Source organism: Chiroxiphia lanceolata, chromosome 3 (genome assembly GCF_009829145.1).
Source record: "Chiroxiphia lanceolata isolate bChiLan1 chromosome 3, bChiLan1.pri, whole genome shotgun sequence".
NCBI lineage: Eukaryota > Metazoa > Chordata > Aves > Passeriformes > Pipridae > Chiroxiphia > Chiroxiphia lanceolata.
In genome coordinates, this window is record NC_045639.1 from 105137267 (window position 1) to 105152006 (window position 14740).

A 14740-nucleotide genomic window follows, 5' to 3' on the forward strand; every position below is an offset into this window, starting at 1 on the left:
GTGTGTGCCCAGGTAACCAAGAAGGCCAATGGCATCCTGGCCTGTATAAGTCATAGTATGGCCAGTAGGACCATGGAAATGATAATGAGCAGTGAGACAAGGGGAAATGGCCTCAAGTCGCAGCAGGGAGGTTTAGATTGGATATTAGGAAAAACTTCTTCTCTGAAAGGGTTGTCAAGAATTGCAACAGGCTGCGCAGAGAAGTGGGTGAGTCACCATCCCTGGAGGTATTTAAAAGTCATGTAGATGTGGTGCTTAGAGATGTGGTGGATTTGGCAGGATCAGGTTAGCAGCAGGACTCAATGAACTTGGAGGTCTTTTCAAACCTAAATGATCCTATGATCCTATAATTTATTCCCATCAAACTCTACAGTAGGTTTCTTTTTAATCATCTCTCCATTTTTATTATAGTTAAGAATATTTGCATGGATATGTTATTATCATTATCTTCCATTGTTTTACTGAGAAATGTTTAACTCTTATAAATTGTAGTTGCATTGACTAAGAATAACGTAACAACTGGTATTTAATAGTCTCAATTGTGCAAATACATTTAGTTTTCAAAAGTGGTATTAATCCTCTATGGAATTCATTTTAGAAATAAGTTTAAGACTGTATTGTTATACTAAGAAAAGAAAAAAGTAAAAATAGTCATATATTTGTGTTTGAGATGCTAATTGCACAAAATCCCCAATATATAAGAGATATTTGATAGTGAAGTACATACGGTATTCTTTTTTTTTCAGAGAGAAAGCTACATTTATTTTCCAGAAAAAAAAAATTATCCCCAGTGCTGGCCTCTAAATCCTGTATTTATAAGATTTTCATAATATAAATGACATACATAAAGTGCAGCAAGAGAAAACCTATATGCAAGCAAAGAAAAATCAGTGCCACACATTCCTTAGGCAGGTGAAGCACAAACAGACAAAAAGAAACCCCAACAAACTCAAAGCCAAAAAATAGATATAAAGAAGTGAAAAGTGGAATAAGAGAAGAAAGTCGCTCAAGGTGAAAGTAACTCAAGATAAAAGAATCATTCCTGCTTTGAACAATCATTTTATTAAAATTCCTAGATAAGCAACACTTCCAGCCAAGAGCTTATGCTGTTAACTGATATGTAGATTGCAGGACACAATTAAAACCTAAAAAACAAGTGAGGCAAGTAAAAGGGAATTAATAAATGGTTTGTAATGACAAATACATTTTCACTAATCATAAAACGTTTAAAGACTTGGCCATCAACATTAGTACCCGTAGCCCCAAGGATTACAGAGCTTGGCTTGTGGTTTCATTAAAATTAAGAGGTAAAAAAAGAAAAAAATTACCTTAGATGAACTTAAAATTTATCCAACAGGGGGATTTTTCTATATGTCAACTCTCACACCTGAATATACTTTGAACAGAACTCGTATGTATTTTCAAAGTACATAATGTCAGAGCAGCCATCATGAAAGAATGAAAACCAGTCAACCAAAATATCTGGATTTTGATTCACAGGTAATAATAATAATAATAATAAAACCCACAACACAAATGAACCAAACAAAAAAACACCAACAGAAATGTGAAATGGAAGCCAATTGGGTAATTAGAATAAAATTATATTTAAAATCAGGAAAACACTGTTGCACTTTGCTTCTTCTGTCTGAGTGTAGAGTATAACTACAGTAACCTAGTCTGAATATGCCATTGCCTGCATAGATGCTTTACACAAAACAGGGACATAATTCCTCTGTACATGGTAAATGGAGCCTCTATCAGTTGATGCTGTTAGATAAGCAAAGCAGGATACCACTGCTTACCAAACTGATACACAGCAGGGAGAGCTAGTTTTAAGTGTCTCTTCCTTCAAAACAAAACCACTGTATTTTTTCCTAAGTGGAGTTTGATTTCTTCCAAGCTTTTGTAAGAGAAGGGCAGCCACAGCAACATCTTCCCCTTAAAAGTTTCTTGTCCTCATAATTTCTCACCAAAATCATAGTGAAACAGGAAGTAAGCCATCTTAAACACCATTCAGTTTTGGAAATCTAATGATTTGAACATTTGAGAAGGTATCTGGTTTCAACATCTGTGAATATAATGAGTGAAAAATCTATTCTTGATCAGATAAGTTCTTAGATACAGAATCAGAAACAGACTCTTGGGTGAAAAATTAGAAACAGGAAAAAAATGTTGCTGGTCCTTTCTGCCTATAAATGACTGCTGATTATTGTCTTCTGACTATGCCACACAGAGTATTTTTATCATACTCACAGAAAATCCAGTGGACGTGGCTGAAAAAACTAGATGAAAACCATCATATTCTAGTTTTTTGGGCAAAGATGGTAAAAACTTTCCTCAGTTTGATTTTATTTTCAAGTTATTTCTTGTGCCAGTTGATAAGTCTTTGCATCCTAATCTTCTTCTTTCTCTATTTTACTTCTCATTTTATAAATGCCAAAACAGTACATCTAATCTCAGTCAAGTCCTGAGATACAAAACCATAAATCCTACAGTGACCAGATTCCTTACTGCGTATTTGCCAGTGATCTGCTCTAAATGTGTCAGTAGGTAGAACATAATGCATTTTGCCATTTTGTGTTTCTGGTTTGTAGGGTACAAACCAGATCTGCAGGATACAGATCCAAAGCAGTCTTTACAAGTATTGCTTCCTGGAAAAGGGGAGGGAAGTCAAACAATATATTAAAATACTAAGCAGACAATACATTCAGATCGAAGATATTGACATTAGTGGAATTAAGAGAGCTATGGCTGACTATATGTACCAATAGCTCACAATTTGAAAGGTATAAATTTCAATAAAACTCCCCCTTTTTTCTTAATTAACTTTGTATCACTTTTAAAATCCTTCTGATATTATTTTCTTAATTCCTTTTCTTTCACATTAAAGACTTAATTCATTAAGACGTACAGGGTAGAATGGTTTCATGCCATTTTTCTGCAAAACAGCCTGCTTTTAAAATTGCATTTAGTTATTAGACAAGCATATTAGCCCTCTTAATGATGCAAACACGAAGAGATTTTTAATTTTATATTGTGCCTAATACTTTAAGAAGTGCATTCCCTAGTAAATCTATTTTCAAAACCAGTGTTTTACTTACACTGACTCCCAAACAAGCCTTGTGCCCCAACACGAGCTAGCTAAACACCGTTGTAACTTTTTTGGGTATATTAACAAATCTGGTATTTGCCTAAGATGACAAACAGGGAAGGACCTATTGCAGATGACACCAAATTAAAACCATCCTCTTAATTAAAAATCAAGATTTCTTGTAAACATAAAAAAATTGAAATCACCTAGTGATCCTGACAGGCTCATCAGTTATTAGTCCTAATCACTACTGGAAGCTATTCCTAATTTAAGCAATGAAATTTGCACGGTAACTTTTTATTAAGCCGATAAAATTGATGCACAGTCGTGACCTTTGCTTTGCTATATATCCATTTTTAGCTGACTGACCGCTGTGGATGGCGATCGGCCCCAAACCCACTGACGCCGGTTTATTCCCTCCCCATCAGGAGATGCACAAACCCCGGAGGCTCCTTTTCCAGGGAAAGCGGCGGGAGCGGGACACGCGGCGCGGGGGCGCCCCCTGCTGCCGCACGGCGGAACAGCCCCGAGGCTCTGCAGATCCGCAGCCTCCCCGGGCCCCCGCCCAGCAAAGCTCCTCCTCGGGTTCAGCTGGACCTTTACTGCGCATCAGTTTCTTGCCCGTTGTCTCTTGTCCTGGGCACTGCCGGGAAAATCCCGGCTCCATCCTCTTGATGCTCCCCTTTTCAGATAACTAAAGACATTGATGTGTTCCCCTCTCCGTTTTCTCCTTTCCAGGCTAAACTGGCCCAGCTCCCTCAGCCTTTCTTTATAATGAATGAGGTGCTCCAGCGCACTGACCACCTCCAGAGCCCATCTCCCCACCTAAGTAAAGGCCAGGATGAGCCCTAACGCCAGCTGAACTCAGCCCAACATCCCTCTGCAGGAGACCCACGCGTCCGCCTGGATTCCTGCAGGGACTCCAGCTCCTCCATCAGTAGATGACCTTCTCCTCTACCCTTACAGCTTAAACAAACCCCAAACCAACCCAGACAATATTTTAATAACCACATTTCAGAACTAATACCAATATTAAAAAAAAATAATTATATCGCTTTCCCTTTTTTCCTGCTGAAACTCAGAACTTAGTTTAAAAGTAACTGTGACTGCCTCGAAAATTACCACAACTGTCATTTCCAGTCAAAGGCTGAACAGCACACGGGCGCTGCTTAGGCTTAGCAGAGTGAAATCCCAAAGCTGGTGAGCGTTCTCAGCAGGGCATCTGACACATTCCACATCAGCCCTAGCACCAGTCCTGTTCTCTCCTGAACAGAAATAACATTTCTATTTACACTTATTCAAGCAGTTTTGATTAGCATTATTTCTTTTGAAGTTAAGCAGCAGTCTAAAAGTTGAGAAAGAAGAAATGGTTTGGTAGTCTGACTAAAGAAGAGATACATGGTATGAGATACACTAACTTTAAAATGCCAGTTACTTGCTATGAAAAATGGAAGGAAGCAGTCACATCCAAGATTTTCTTACTGCCTTTGCTGAATCCTGTTTGAAAGGCAAATCATGGAACTATAAAAAATACACTATATTTAGGTTTAGAGCAAAATTTGAAATTTTCCTTTCGCATAACCTTGTTTCATTTTCAGTTCTAACTTACTTGCCATTCACACTTAGAAGTGGCATAAGTCATATCTAAAATAAATACATCCTCGTAAGGACAACATTCATTAGTTTCTAAGAAAATTTCAAAGTATAAGCAACTATTTAAATAGGAAATTAAAAAATATTTAGAACTTTGTTGAAAAATTCAAATTGTGTAAAAACTACACAGGCAGACACCCCTCCCCAAGCATATGCATATACTCATGTACACAAGGAATTCCACACAGCACTGGAAACATCTCTGGAAATTGAATTTTGTTTTATTCTCCTCTGACCCAATTACTATTTTAGTTGTAATTTATTCAACTGACTTACTAATAAAAAAGACATCAATGAAAACTTCAGAAAAGCCTGAGAAAATAGGTAAAAAATACTCAGTGATTGAAGATTATCAGGTTTGCAAGTAATGCAAATTTACTTAGGTAAAAAAAAAAAAGTTCAAAGAAGAGAGTTTAAAGACTGAAAAGAAATTGAAAGACCTAAATCAATACACATTTCAAAAGTGCAAAAATATTTTCTATAAAAAAAGTCTTTAAACTGCAAAAAGATTAATAGTCTTTTATTATAGACTAGATTTTTTTTAACACTAATATTGAAAAAATATACGTATATGAACAATATAAACTATACATATGTATATCTACATTGGTATCAAAGTTAGATTTTTATATATTTAAATTTTATATGAAATACACCACATTATTAATACTACCATCCAAACTACTTTGTAGAATTTTTATGAAAGGAATATATTGAAGAAATGATTACTGTAAATAACAGTGGTGGAACGCACATTTGGTGCCTATCTCACCTTTCTGATCTTCTGAAGGAGAATTATTTGAAGTCTGAAAAAGTCCAACTCCAGCAAGGCCCATTCAAGTTCTACACTCCCGTTTTGGGTATGGCCTCCACACTGTCACCCAACAAAAGGCAATAACTACTCTCAATCAGACCTTGATTTAATTTGAACTTGAATCTTCAACTCAGTTCTTGAATTACGGGTTTGTTCTAGTTCAGTGTTTGCCCAGCCACCCATCTTCCAACCATAAGGGCTAAAACGAAGCATTGCCTAAAATTACCACCATAGTACCAATTAATATTTTATTAACCTAAAGAATCAGAAGCAAAGTGACCAAGATTGTTGTTTACTGTTTCAAATCAAATTAAAAAACCTTACTTTCCTATAAGAAGTTTAAAATTCTGTAATAAATAATTCCTACATTTAACATACTTAATTCAGAAATTGAACTGGTTATAATAAAATTCCTAAAATGGGGCTGATAATTAAAGGTTCTTTGAAAACATGCTATGTTCAGCATATTCCCAGCAGGAGGAAAACTCCAATACAAATCAAGATAGCTGTCCAGCACCTGATTAGGTTTTGGAAGTGGGCTGCAGTTGAGGCAGTTATCCACTAAGTGGCATTATCAACCCAAACACCTAATTTTTACAAAAAATAATCATTGTAAAGAACATTTTACCCCCTACAAACGAACTGATGGAAAACATTTTTTTTTGAATGATTCATTTTACTCCAGTTTTTCCTAAACCTTGGCATTGTTCCAAACAGCATTACCAATTTACTTTTCACATCAAAACATTTGGAAATATTTAGCAGGATGGTCAGGTTAGAAATAAAACCATCATGACAGACCTATTAAACAGAGTAACTAAAATCTGGGAGCAATATGAGTTCAAATTAGACACATAAACATACAACAAGGTATTTTAAAAGTAGCTGGGGTTTCAGTAGTGCTGCAAATCAACAATTCTAGTATTTCCTGTTGTGAAGTATAAAAGTCACACCAGATGTTTACTTTACTTTAGATAAAACATTTTAAAAAAAAAAGTAAATCCAATCAATTAGATATAGTGATGCTACCTGATGCTACATAGTATTAAAAAATTACAGTAACTGGGAAAGTAAGAAAATGATGTTTCACTAATTATTTAGGGATTTGTTTTCAAAATGTTACTTAAGGATTAATGACTGTAAATATTGGGGGGATTTTGACAATCGTTTGCTGGAAAAATGCCTTTAGGAACAGTAGAAATACCAGAAAAAAGTATTAGAACAGAACTCTCATTTTAAAGTAGTTTTCCCCTATTCCTATTGTTTGTCCCTGGTCTTTTATCACTGTCAATTTGTTCATACATAAATAGTTATTGAAAATAAAGGGGGAAAAAGTCAGTATTATTGTAGACCAGACTACAGAAAATTTAAACGAGCAACTAGTGTCTCCCTGCCTCATCAAAGCATATATTTTAAGCCTGTGAAATGTCCTACACATGCACCCAAAATTCTCAGCATACTCCAATGCTACAACGAGCAAGACACTCCTTTTTTTTTTAAGTGATTTTTTTTTTTCCTCGCTGGCCACAGAGGAATTGCATTTGGACATGGTCCTTTTCCCTACATCCGCCTACTACAAACATTTGCTGCAAGTCAGTGACTCCAAAACCAAATTGTTTACAATTAACTCAAAAAGCCATTAAAAAATTGTTTCTTTGTTCCAGTTGGAAAGAGGGACAGCCAGATGTGTGGCTTGTTGATCTTGCTCTTTTCTGACCTCTGAGTGTAGGAAGAACTGCAGCTGAGGAAGGAAGTCAGCAAGTTGTGCTAATGAAGGTGAACATTGCAAAAAAAGAGCTTGCAAATCTTTTTCGTGAAAGAAAAATCTCTTGTAAAATTTTTTATTAAAAAAAGAGATAACACAAAGCCGTACTTTTTGCTATTGATGAAATATTAGAGCCTTTATTTCAGAAGAAGTCAATAATGTGTCTTTTGCTACTTTAGAAAAAATTTACCCTTTATTTCAAAAACTTCATTAAGTTTCACTGCTGTAAATTAGCAAACAACTCATCATTAACACCTGCTGGGAAACCATCCTTCTTTGAGGATGCAAAACTCAGAAAAAGCATTTTAATTTTAGGCTCTGACTGAGTCACAGTCTAGCACTACAGACCAAAATCTAGTTGTACAGCCGAATTCCAGATTGAGACTGTGCCCAGTTCTTGGGAAAACACATCTGGCCAACAATGCAAGGCAGCCCCCTACAGTTATCAGAGTACATTTCTTCACAGGTCTTCCTGAAACATGATTATGCATTGTATCTGTAAAATACTTGCCAAAGAATTAACTAGTAATCAGTGTTGAAAACCTCATTACATGGTACTCCTTGCAACAGTACAGAACAGGCCTGTACAAGGTACTTTGTGGGCATAAAAACGATCTCCCAAAGACTGCATAGCAACAGGTGTGAAATGTTATCATCTTGTTTATAAACTTTTAATTACTTTCTAAAAAATATCTAACATGCATTCTGAATTCTAGACCACAGTGCTTATTTTATCAAGGTAGTTGAGATGTAAGTTATCGTGGCCTCAGGTGATACCCAAGGACACATTTGTGTGTGAAGTACAAATTCACTTCAGAGATTCAGCTTTAGATATTAATTCTGGCACCTCAAGCAGTTAGTAAAGCATACTTCAGGCATCCAACTTAATTGTGGAAATTAGGTTAAATGTTTGATGTTGTTCTCCTTGCAATGCTAACTTCATCTTAACAGTTCACACTGCTTTTGGTAGAAAATGATGCCTAATTCTTGTCAACCAGTTACTATTTCAGAATATACTTACCATCTGAAGACCTGAATCATCATAGTTCACCATCATAGTTCTTTGTCTAACTTAGGTCTACTATGGTATTATTTAATTAAGAAACTTGCCTATGTAAACTTAGAAAACAGGAAATTGAAAATGAAAACTAGTTTACTCTCTTCCCACCCCACATTCTCATTTAAAAGCCAACACAGACACAATTATTTAATCTGATAAGAAAATTCAAATTCTGGAGAACTAAAGCAATATTTAATGTCATACTTTTCCAAACAGTTTTAAGGGATACTGGTCATTTTAAAAACGGTCCACGAGATACAGTCTTTCTCTTTGCACTGAGAGAAACGAAATCCTTGTCATGTGAAATTCCCAACACAGCTCAAGGAGCTCAGAGCTATGAGCACAAAGAATTGCTTCTGTCACATTAGTATTTAGAATTTATTATTGGTTTGTCACTGTCATATTAAGATTTGATTTTCAGAATCTTTTCTTTAAAAAAAAAATCTTCAGATGCTTCTATAGCTTGTATTTTGTCAGTCTTCTGAAAAAAAAAATCAATCTTTAAAGTCATTAAAGGCATATTTAAGGGCTTCATTTGGAAAAAAAAGTCTTAATAACTGTAAAAGGTCTCTAATAGCAAACAGTTAGGACTTCAAAAAATATATCAGGTAAAAGAAAAAAACTAACACATTCTCCTACCAGTTGTAATTCCTATTATTTCCTGCCAATTAGCTTAATAAAAGCAGTGAAACATGCTGTAGTAATATTAACTTTCTATGGAATAATATTTGAAATAATCCGTAATTTAACAAATCTCTATTTCCTCATTTCACCCTCTTTTTTTCTCCTCATTTTCTGTTTCTTCTGACACGTCAAGAGTATTTATCTTCATTCCTACCATTTTTCCTTTTATTCTCCCTTTTCAGTCTACTTGTTCTGTCTGTAAGATCTCAGTCCTCCCCAGCCCTGGGGTAGATAAGCCCATGCAGAGCACTCATTTTTGAGATTCTGTCCTCTCTGGCTCAGAAGGATCATCCTGCATTTAAAAAGTAGCTTGGGCCATTAATTAGTTAAATTGCTATTATAAAATTTAATAGGCATGTCATATACATAATTCCTACTTCAAATTCCATACAACTCCAACAAAATGGAAGGGTGGAAGGCATTTTAAAGGAGAAAATAAAACTTAAAAATAAAATACGCAAAGTAGCTTCGCTGGTAAAGTATACAGTTCTTCCAAGTTCACATCATTAGTTTAAAACACAGAGAAGAATAATTTCCTACACTGCAGAAATTGTCAAAGCTCTGACTGCAGCCTTTCATCTAAGCAAGTCTCTCCTGTCACCCCTCACATTCACCTTCTCTGTTGGTCCTGAGTTTATTCACCCATCCAGTGAACTGAAACAGGAATATTGCTGTCTTTCAACAATGCTGGTTCCACATCCTTTGTGGCCTTAAATTAATGAATCTCTACACCTTCCAAACATCTCTGCAGGTGGCTTTATTTCTTTTGAGTATACCTGCATGATTACAAACACCTTTATTTTGACAGACTGCCCTGTGTTCACCTGGATACTGTGAACCTGCTCTAACAGAAACTCAGTCAGGCTGCTACCACGTTGGGTTTGTTTCTACCTGCAACAAATGGAAGTTTTTGTGGTCTTTTGCCCACAGCATTGCTTGTTGGATGCCTCTCACAGCAGCTTAATTAATGACATCATTCACTGTTAATAAAGCAGGGTTAGCTCAAAGAGTCCTTTCCATACTCAATGGCTTCCACCTCTGAGAAAACACCAGATCAAAACTACCATCTAGCATAGCCTTACTTGCCACGATAAAGATATTGCCCTTCAGATCTTAAGTGTTAGATGCTGCAAGTGCCCAAGTCAAATTTCCTGTGTGTTTCATGTTTCCCAGCAGCCCAGAAAGGGCTGGCAAACAGCAGTGGTTGGGGCAGAACCAGCAGACCTGGTGTCTGTGACTCGCAGCCTGGAAGCCCCGGCGCAGTGCTGACCTCAACTTGGCCACACGTGTAGTGTGACCCTGAGATCTCCCTTCTGTTCCTTGTAACCTACGCAGAAAACATGGATAGCCAAATTGGCACAACCTCGAGTATTTCACTAAAAAAAGCTAATCTTCAGTGACAAATTCTCTTTTAATTACATCTACAGATCAAAACCTTCTAGCTTCTCTGCTTCCTCCTCAGTTATTGAAGTCTGCAGCTGTTCACAACCCCTTCATAGACCTCCTCATATATCAAACCTTTTCTTGCAGCAGAGAGAAACAAGAAGTTTAAAGCCAATAAAACAATTTGTTGCTGCAGATACTGGCACTGATTTCCTTGCATTGACACCAGTACTTGTTTGAGTCTGCAGTGAGCTGATGCAGAGTTCTAAACTGACAAAAGTAATCCTCCAGGAAGCCTTTGCAATCCCACACATTTTCAGCAGCAAATTCCCTAAACCAGCATATCCTGCTGAGTGAAGGTGTTGATAGAAGAAAAGGGGCAAACAGAACTCACCTGTCACTTTGGACGGCAACATGATGATCAAACAACTACACACCTGATCATAAAGATAATCCTGCACATAGATGGTCATACATTTGTTGGTGCAGTTTCTCTCAGGGAATATTAAAATTTAGGGTAAGGTGAACTATTATTATTTAAAAGGTCAAATAACATCGGACTCATTCAACAAAGACATAAACACTGCACAAAGTAAAGTCCAGCATATTGCACTCTTTAGCTTTCTTGCATTTCACATATAAAAGAAAGGGAGTACTTAACACAAACACTTGGTTATGTCTTACCTAGGAATACAGTGGTTCCAATTCACATTCAAAAATCCAAAGAGGTGATGCTAAACATTCAATGTCCGTCTGTCATGAAAAACATTCAAGATTACACTTGGGATCACTGTGCTTTTCCCTATCTCAATTTTCAGATTAAGCTTTCTAGTTTAAAAAAGAAATTCCCAGGAAAAATAGAAATTATTCTATTCAACGTGAACTTTGTATCATCCAAAAATTTTTGGAGCAACACCATTCAAAAATGCAGCTGGGTCAAAACAATCAGGTACTTAAACTAAACTTTATCTCATATAATTCTGCAGAACAGAATCAATTTAAGTTGGATTTTATAGTGAGCTGTTGCAAAGGCTGGTAGAACCAAAGGAAAATAATGTTCACTAATATTGGTGTGCACAGAATTAAAAGATATAATAATGAAATCATGAAAACAGGAATACATTTCCAAAATATTTAGCAATTTAGTACAACGGCTATACTTATTTAAAACAGTATTTATATTGAAAAAGTCCAGTTAAAGCAGTTCTAAGTTCAGAAATTAATTTTCCAATCTTTTGTAACTACTGAAATGAAGAATGTAATTTAAATGCCCAATAGTGATAATTTCATTCTGCAAGTGTGAGGGAGAGGGGGCTCTAATGTAAAAACAAGGGCACCAGCTCCTCCATAAGGATCTGCAGAGACAGCTATTCTAATGTCACTTTTTCAACCCTCTAAATAAAATAACTTAGAGAGATGCAAGTTTGCTTCCAGAATAAAGGCAAAGGTAACAAGAAAAATAAATTCACTACAGAAAAACTTGAAAGTGAACTTCCATTTCAACCATAACCTCAATAATGCTAATATAACTCCACAAACACTCTTCCCAGATATTCAGGTTCACTATCCACAAAACCTCAGAGGCCAAGCCATCAGGTCCATAAATCAGCTTAATTAAGTTTTAGCTTTGAAAAACACACGGTTGTTTCTGCAGCTATATTTATAGATATATGACTAAAAACTGGTTCTAATCTAATTATGCATTTTTATCATTTAAATTCAAAATAGTAAGAGTGCTTGATTTCTGCCTAAAGAGGAATTATCTTTTGAAACTCAGGGGAAGGGTGATGCGGTGCAGATTGGTTTTTTTCCTAAAAATACGTTCCTTACTGCAAATTATAACAATTCATTATAAAAGCAGATTAAATTAAATCAAAATGTAACACTAATTTCCCAAGCAGAACACCCACACAGGGAACTAATTAGCAACGGCTCCTCTGTGTAAACAAATCTTTGTACCAATTAGTAGCTGGTCAAGTCAGGGAACTCCCTTTCTCTAGGGGAAAATGTCTATTTTCAGCATTGCTTTATTTTGCTGCTGGCTGCAAATTCTCTCCAGTTCTGTAGCAATGGAAGGTATTTAGAACTTATATTTCAGAGAGTTTGATGGGAACTCAGTCAAGATCTGGGGAAAAAAATGGCAGTAGAAGCCCTGTAAAAATCACAGAATCAGGACTTCAAAAGGGATGAGAATAAACTCTGCTCTCTGCCTAAGCCAATTCTGTCCCAAGGGTTTACACAGACCAGAACAATAACAGTGAAATGACTCAAAACAAACAGTGGAGTAAATGAAAAAAGTACATGGGAAGAAGAATTCTCAGTTGTTATTCCATAATAAGAAAGGCAAACAAATAAAAACCCCAAGGCGAGAATATAATGCCCAGATAGCATTTTTAAAGTACCAGTTAGGTGCAACAGTAAAACTACATAATAGGATGGCATTCAAGGGTGGCTGAGTGTTCATTTATCATTGATGACATTCAAATCTGCTAGACAGCTGTTCTGTGCAAGTCTGAAAGTACCAGAGTTGACTCTTACCTTGCTGAAGATGATCCAGAGCCTTCCTGATACTTAGACAGAGGCTGCAATCTGTGGATTTTAAAAGTTGTTTAAAAGTACTGTTATTAATGAAACTGTTTCAATTACTAAGTAAAAATCAGAAAAGTTACTTAAATTCCTTAAATACTGAGTAATTTGCCTTTTTTTTTTCAAAAACAAAGAGTATTCCTGCAAGGTATCCTCTACTGTGTATTACGCCCAGAGTAAAAGGTCAATCGGCCTCTCAGTACAGACAGTGAACTACTGTTTAGGACACCAAGTTCACCCTGAAGAGTGATGCATCTTACATGGGAAAGAAGATGGGAAAGAGGCATCAGAGAACAAGCAAAGCAGGAACACCTCAGGAGAGGGAAAGTGCTGGCAGCACCTCACAGAACCCAGAAATACCCCTTTCCTACAGAGCAGTTATGTAGTAAGAGACAACTTCTGACCCTCTGGCGTGACTGGGTTGCAAAACCAGCTCTAAATATCATTGATTTTTACAGCATTTACTGGTTCAAGATATATGAAAACATGTCCACTTCCCTCTTGACCCAACAATAATGATGGTCTGAAAGACTTAGGAACTCCAGCACTAACTAAATTTATATAGAAAAATTAAATTTTGGAAACAAAAAACCAGCAACTATCAAGGAGTATCTCCTGTTCAGCTGTATCATAAAATTATAAAAACTTTGCAACTTACACAGAACAGCTATTCCTCAGCACAACTTAAGTAGAAGCTAGGACTAAATTAGAATTTTAACAAAATACACATTCCATTCTGGAAGCTTGCTTTTAAACCTTTTAAAGAATTTATCACAGATATCCAAATTTCAGTATAAAACAAAATCAAACTAACACAAAGATCAAATGGGATCTAAGAACAATGTCAGTCCAATTCACAGAGTTATCGTGATGAACCAGTATGAAATGGGCATTAAAAAGACCAGGTGATGCCAGGAAGCACTTCTTGTTCACAAACAATAACTGTGTGGAATGGGCTGCAAGGCCAGTTCATTGAGGTAACGAATTTGGATTGAGAGAGATGTGGTTGAGTGGGAGAGCAAGTGCCATGGGAAGGGAAAGAGGATAAACCACTCTGCAAAGTTTCAAGTTTCCAGTATTTAAAAAGGAATATTCCTTTAGAAGTGGAGATAAAGAGCCCAAGATTGATATCAGAATTTTCCATGGAAAAGCTGAGGGGAATGAAGAGGAAGAACACTTTAATGTGTTTATAAAATAAATATAAAGACACTTCTTGCAACATTGTGACTTAACCACAGGGTAAAAAACCAAATTTATGAGCAATCACTCTTCTCCTGGAGAGAATTTGCAAGTTAGAAAGAAAGGAAAGTGATCATTCCTTAACATCAGTAAGATAAAAATGGACAGAAATAAATAAGACACTCTGGGAACCTTAGCAAAACCTTAATGCTGCCTTAAGGGAAGGATATCAACAAGGAGGCAAACCATCACATATTAACATGGAAGAGAAAATTCTGTTTTCCTGTTTTGGTAACATCCAGTAAGTCAATTTATCCCTAGTTAAAATGCATTTATACAATAAAACATAGGAGTCAGTTTCGTTCCCTCAGCATAGTAGTCTGGGGGACCTGCTGGGAGTAAAGCTTATTATCCACCCAGGGATTTGAGCAGTCGTAGTTCACAACCAATTTGACTTAAGGAAAAACACAGCTGCTATTTTGAAAGTTTCCTGCTGTGTAAGAAATAATTAAGGCTGTACGA

At 36.2% G+C, this 14740-nt stretch overlaps 1 protein-coding gene across 9 annotated transcripts in view; it reads right to left on the reverse strand.

Moving 5' to 3' along the window:
- CYRIA (CYFIP related Rac1 interactor A) overlaps window positions 1–14740 on the reverse strand; it is a 53361-nt gene that overhangs the window by 24416 nt on the left and 14205 nt on the right. For all 9 annotated transcript variants that reach the window (XM_032682804.1, XM_032682795.1, XM_032682799.1 and 6 more), the window contains exons 2-3: window positions 12992–13042; window positions 11138–11206 (exon numbers count right to left, since the gene is read on the reverse strand). The gene's annotated coding sequence lies outside the window, so the exon portion shown is untranslated. The remainder of the gene's footprint in view (window positions 1–11137; window positions 11207–12991; window positions 13043–14740) is intronic.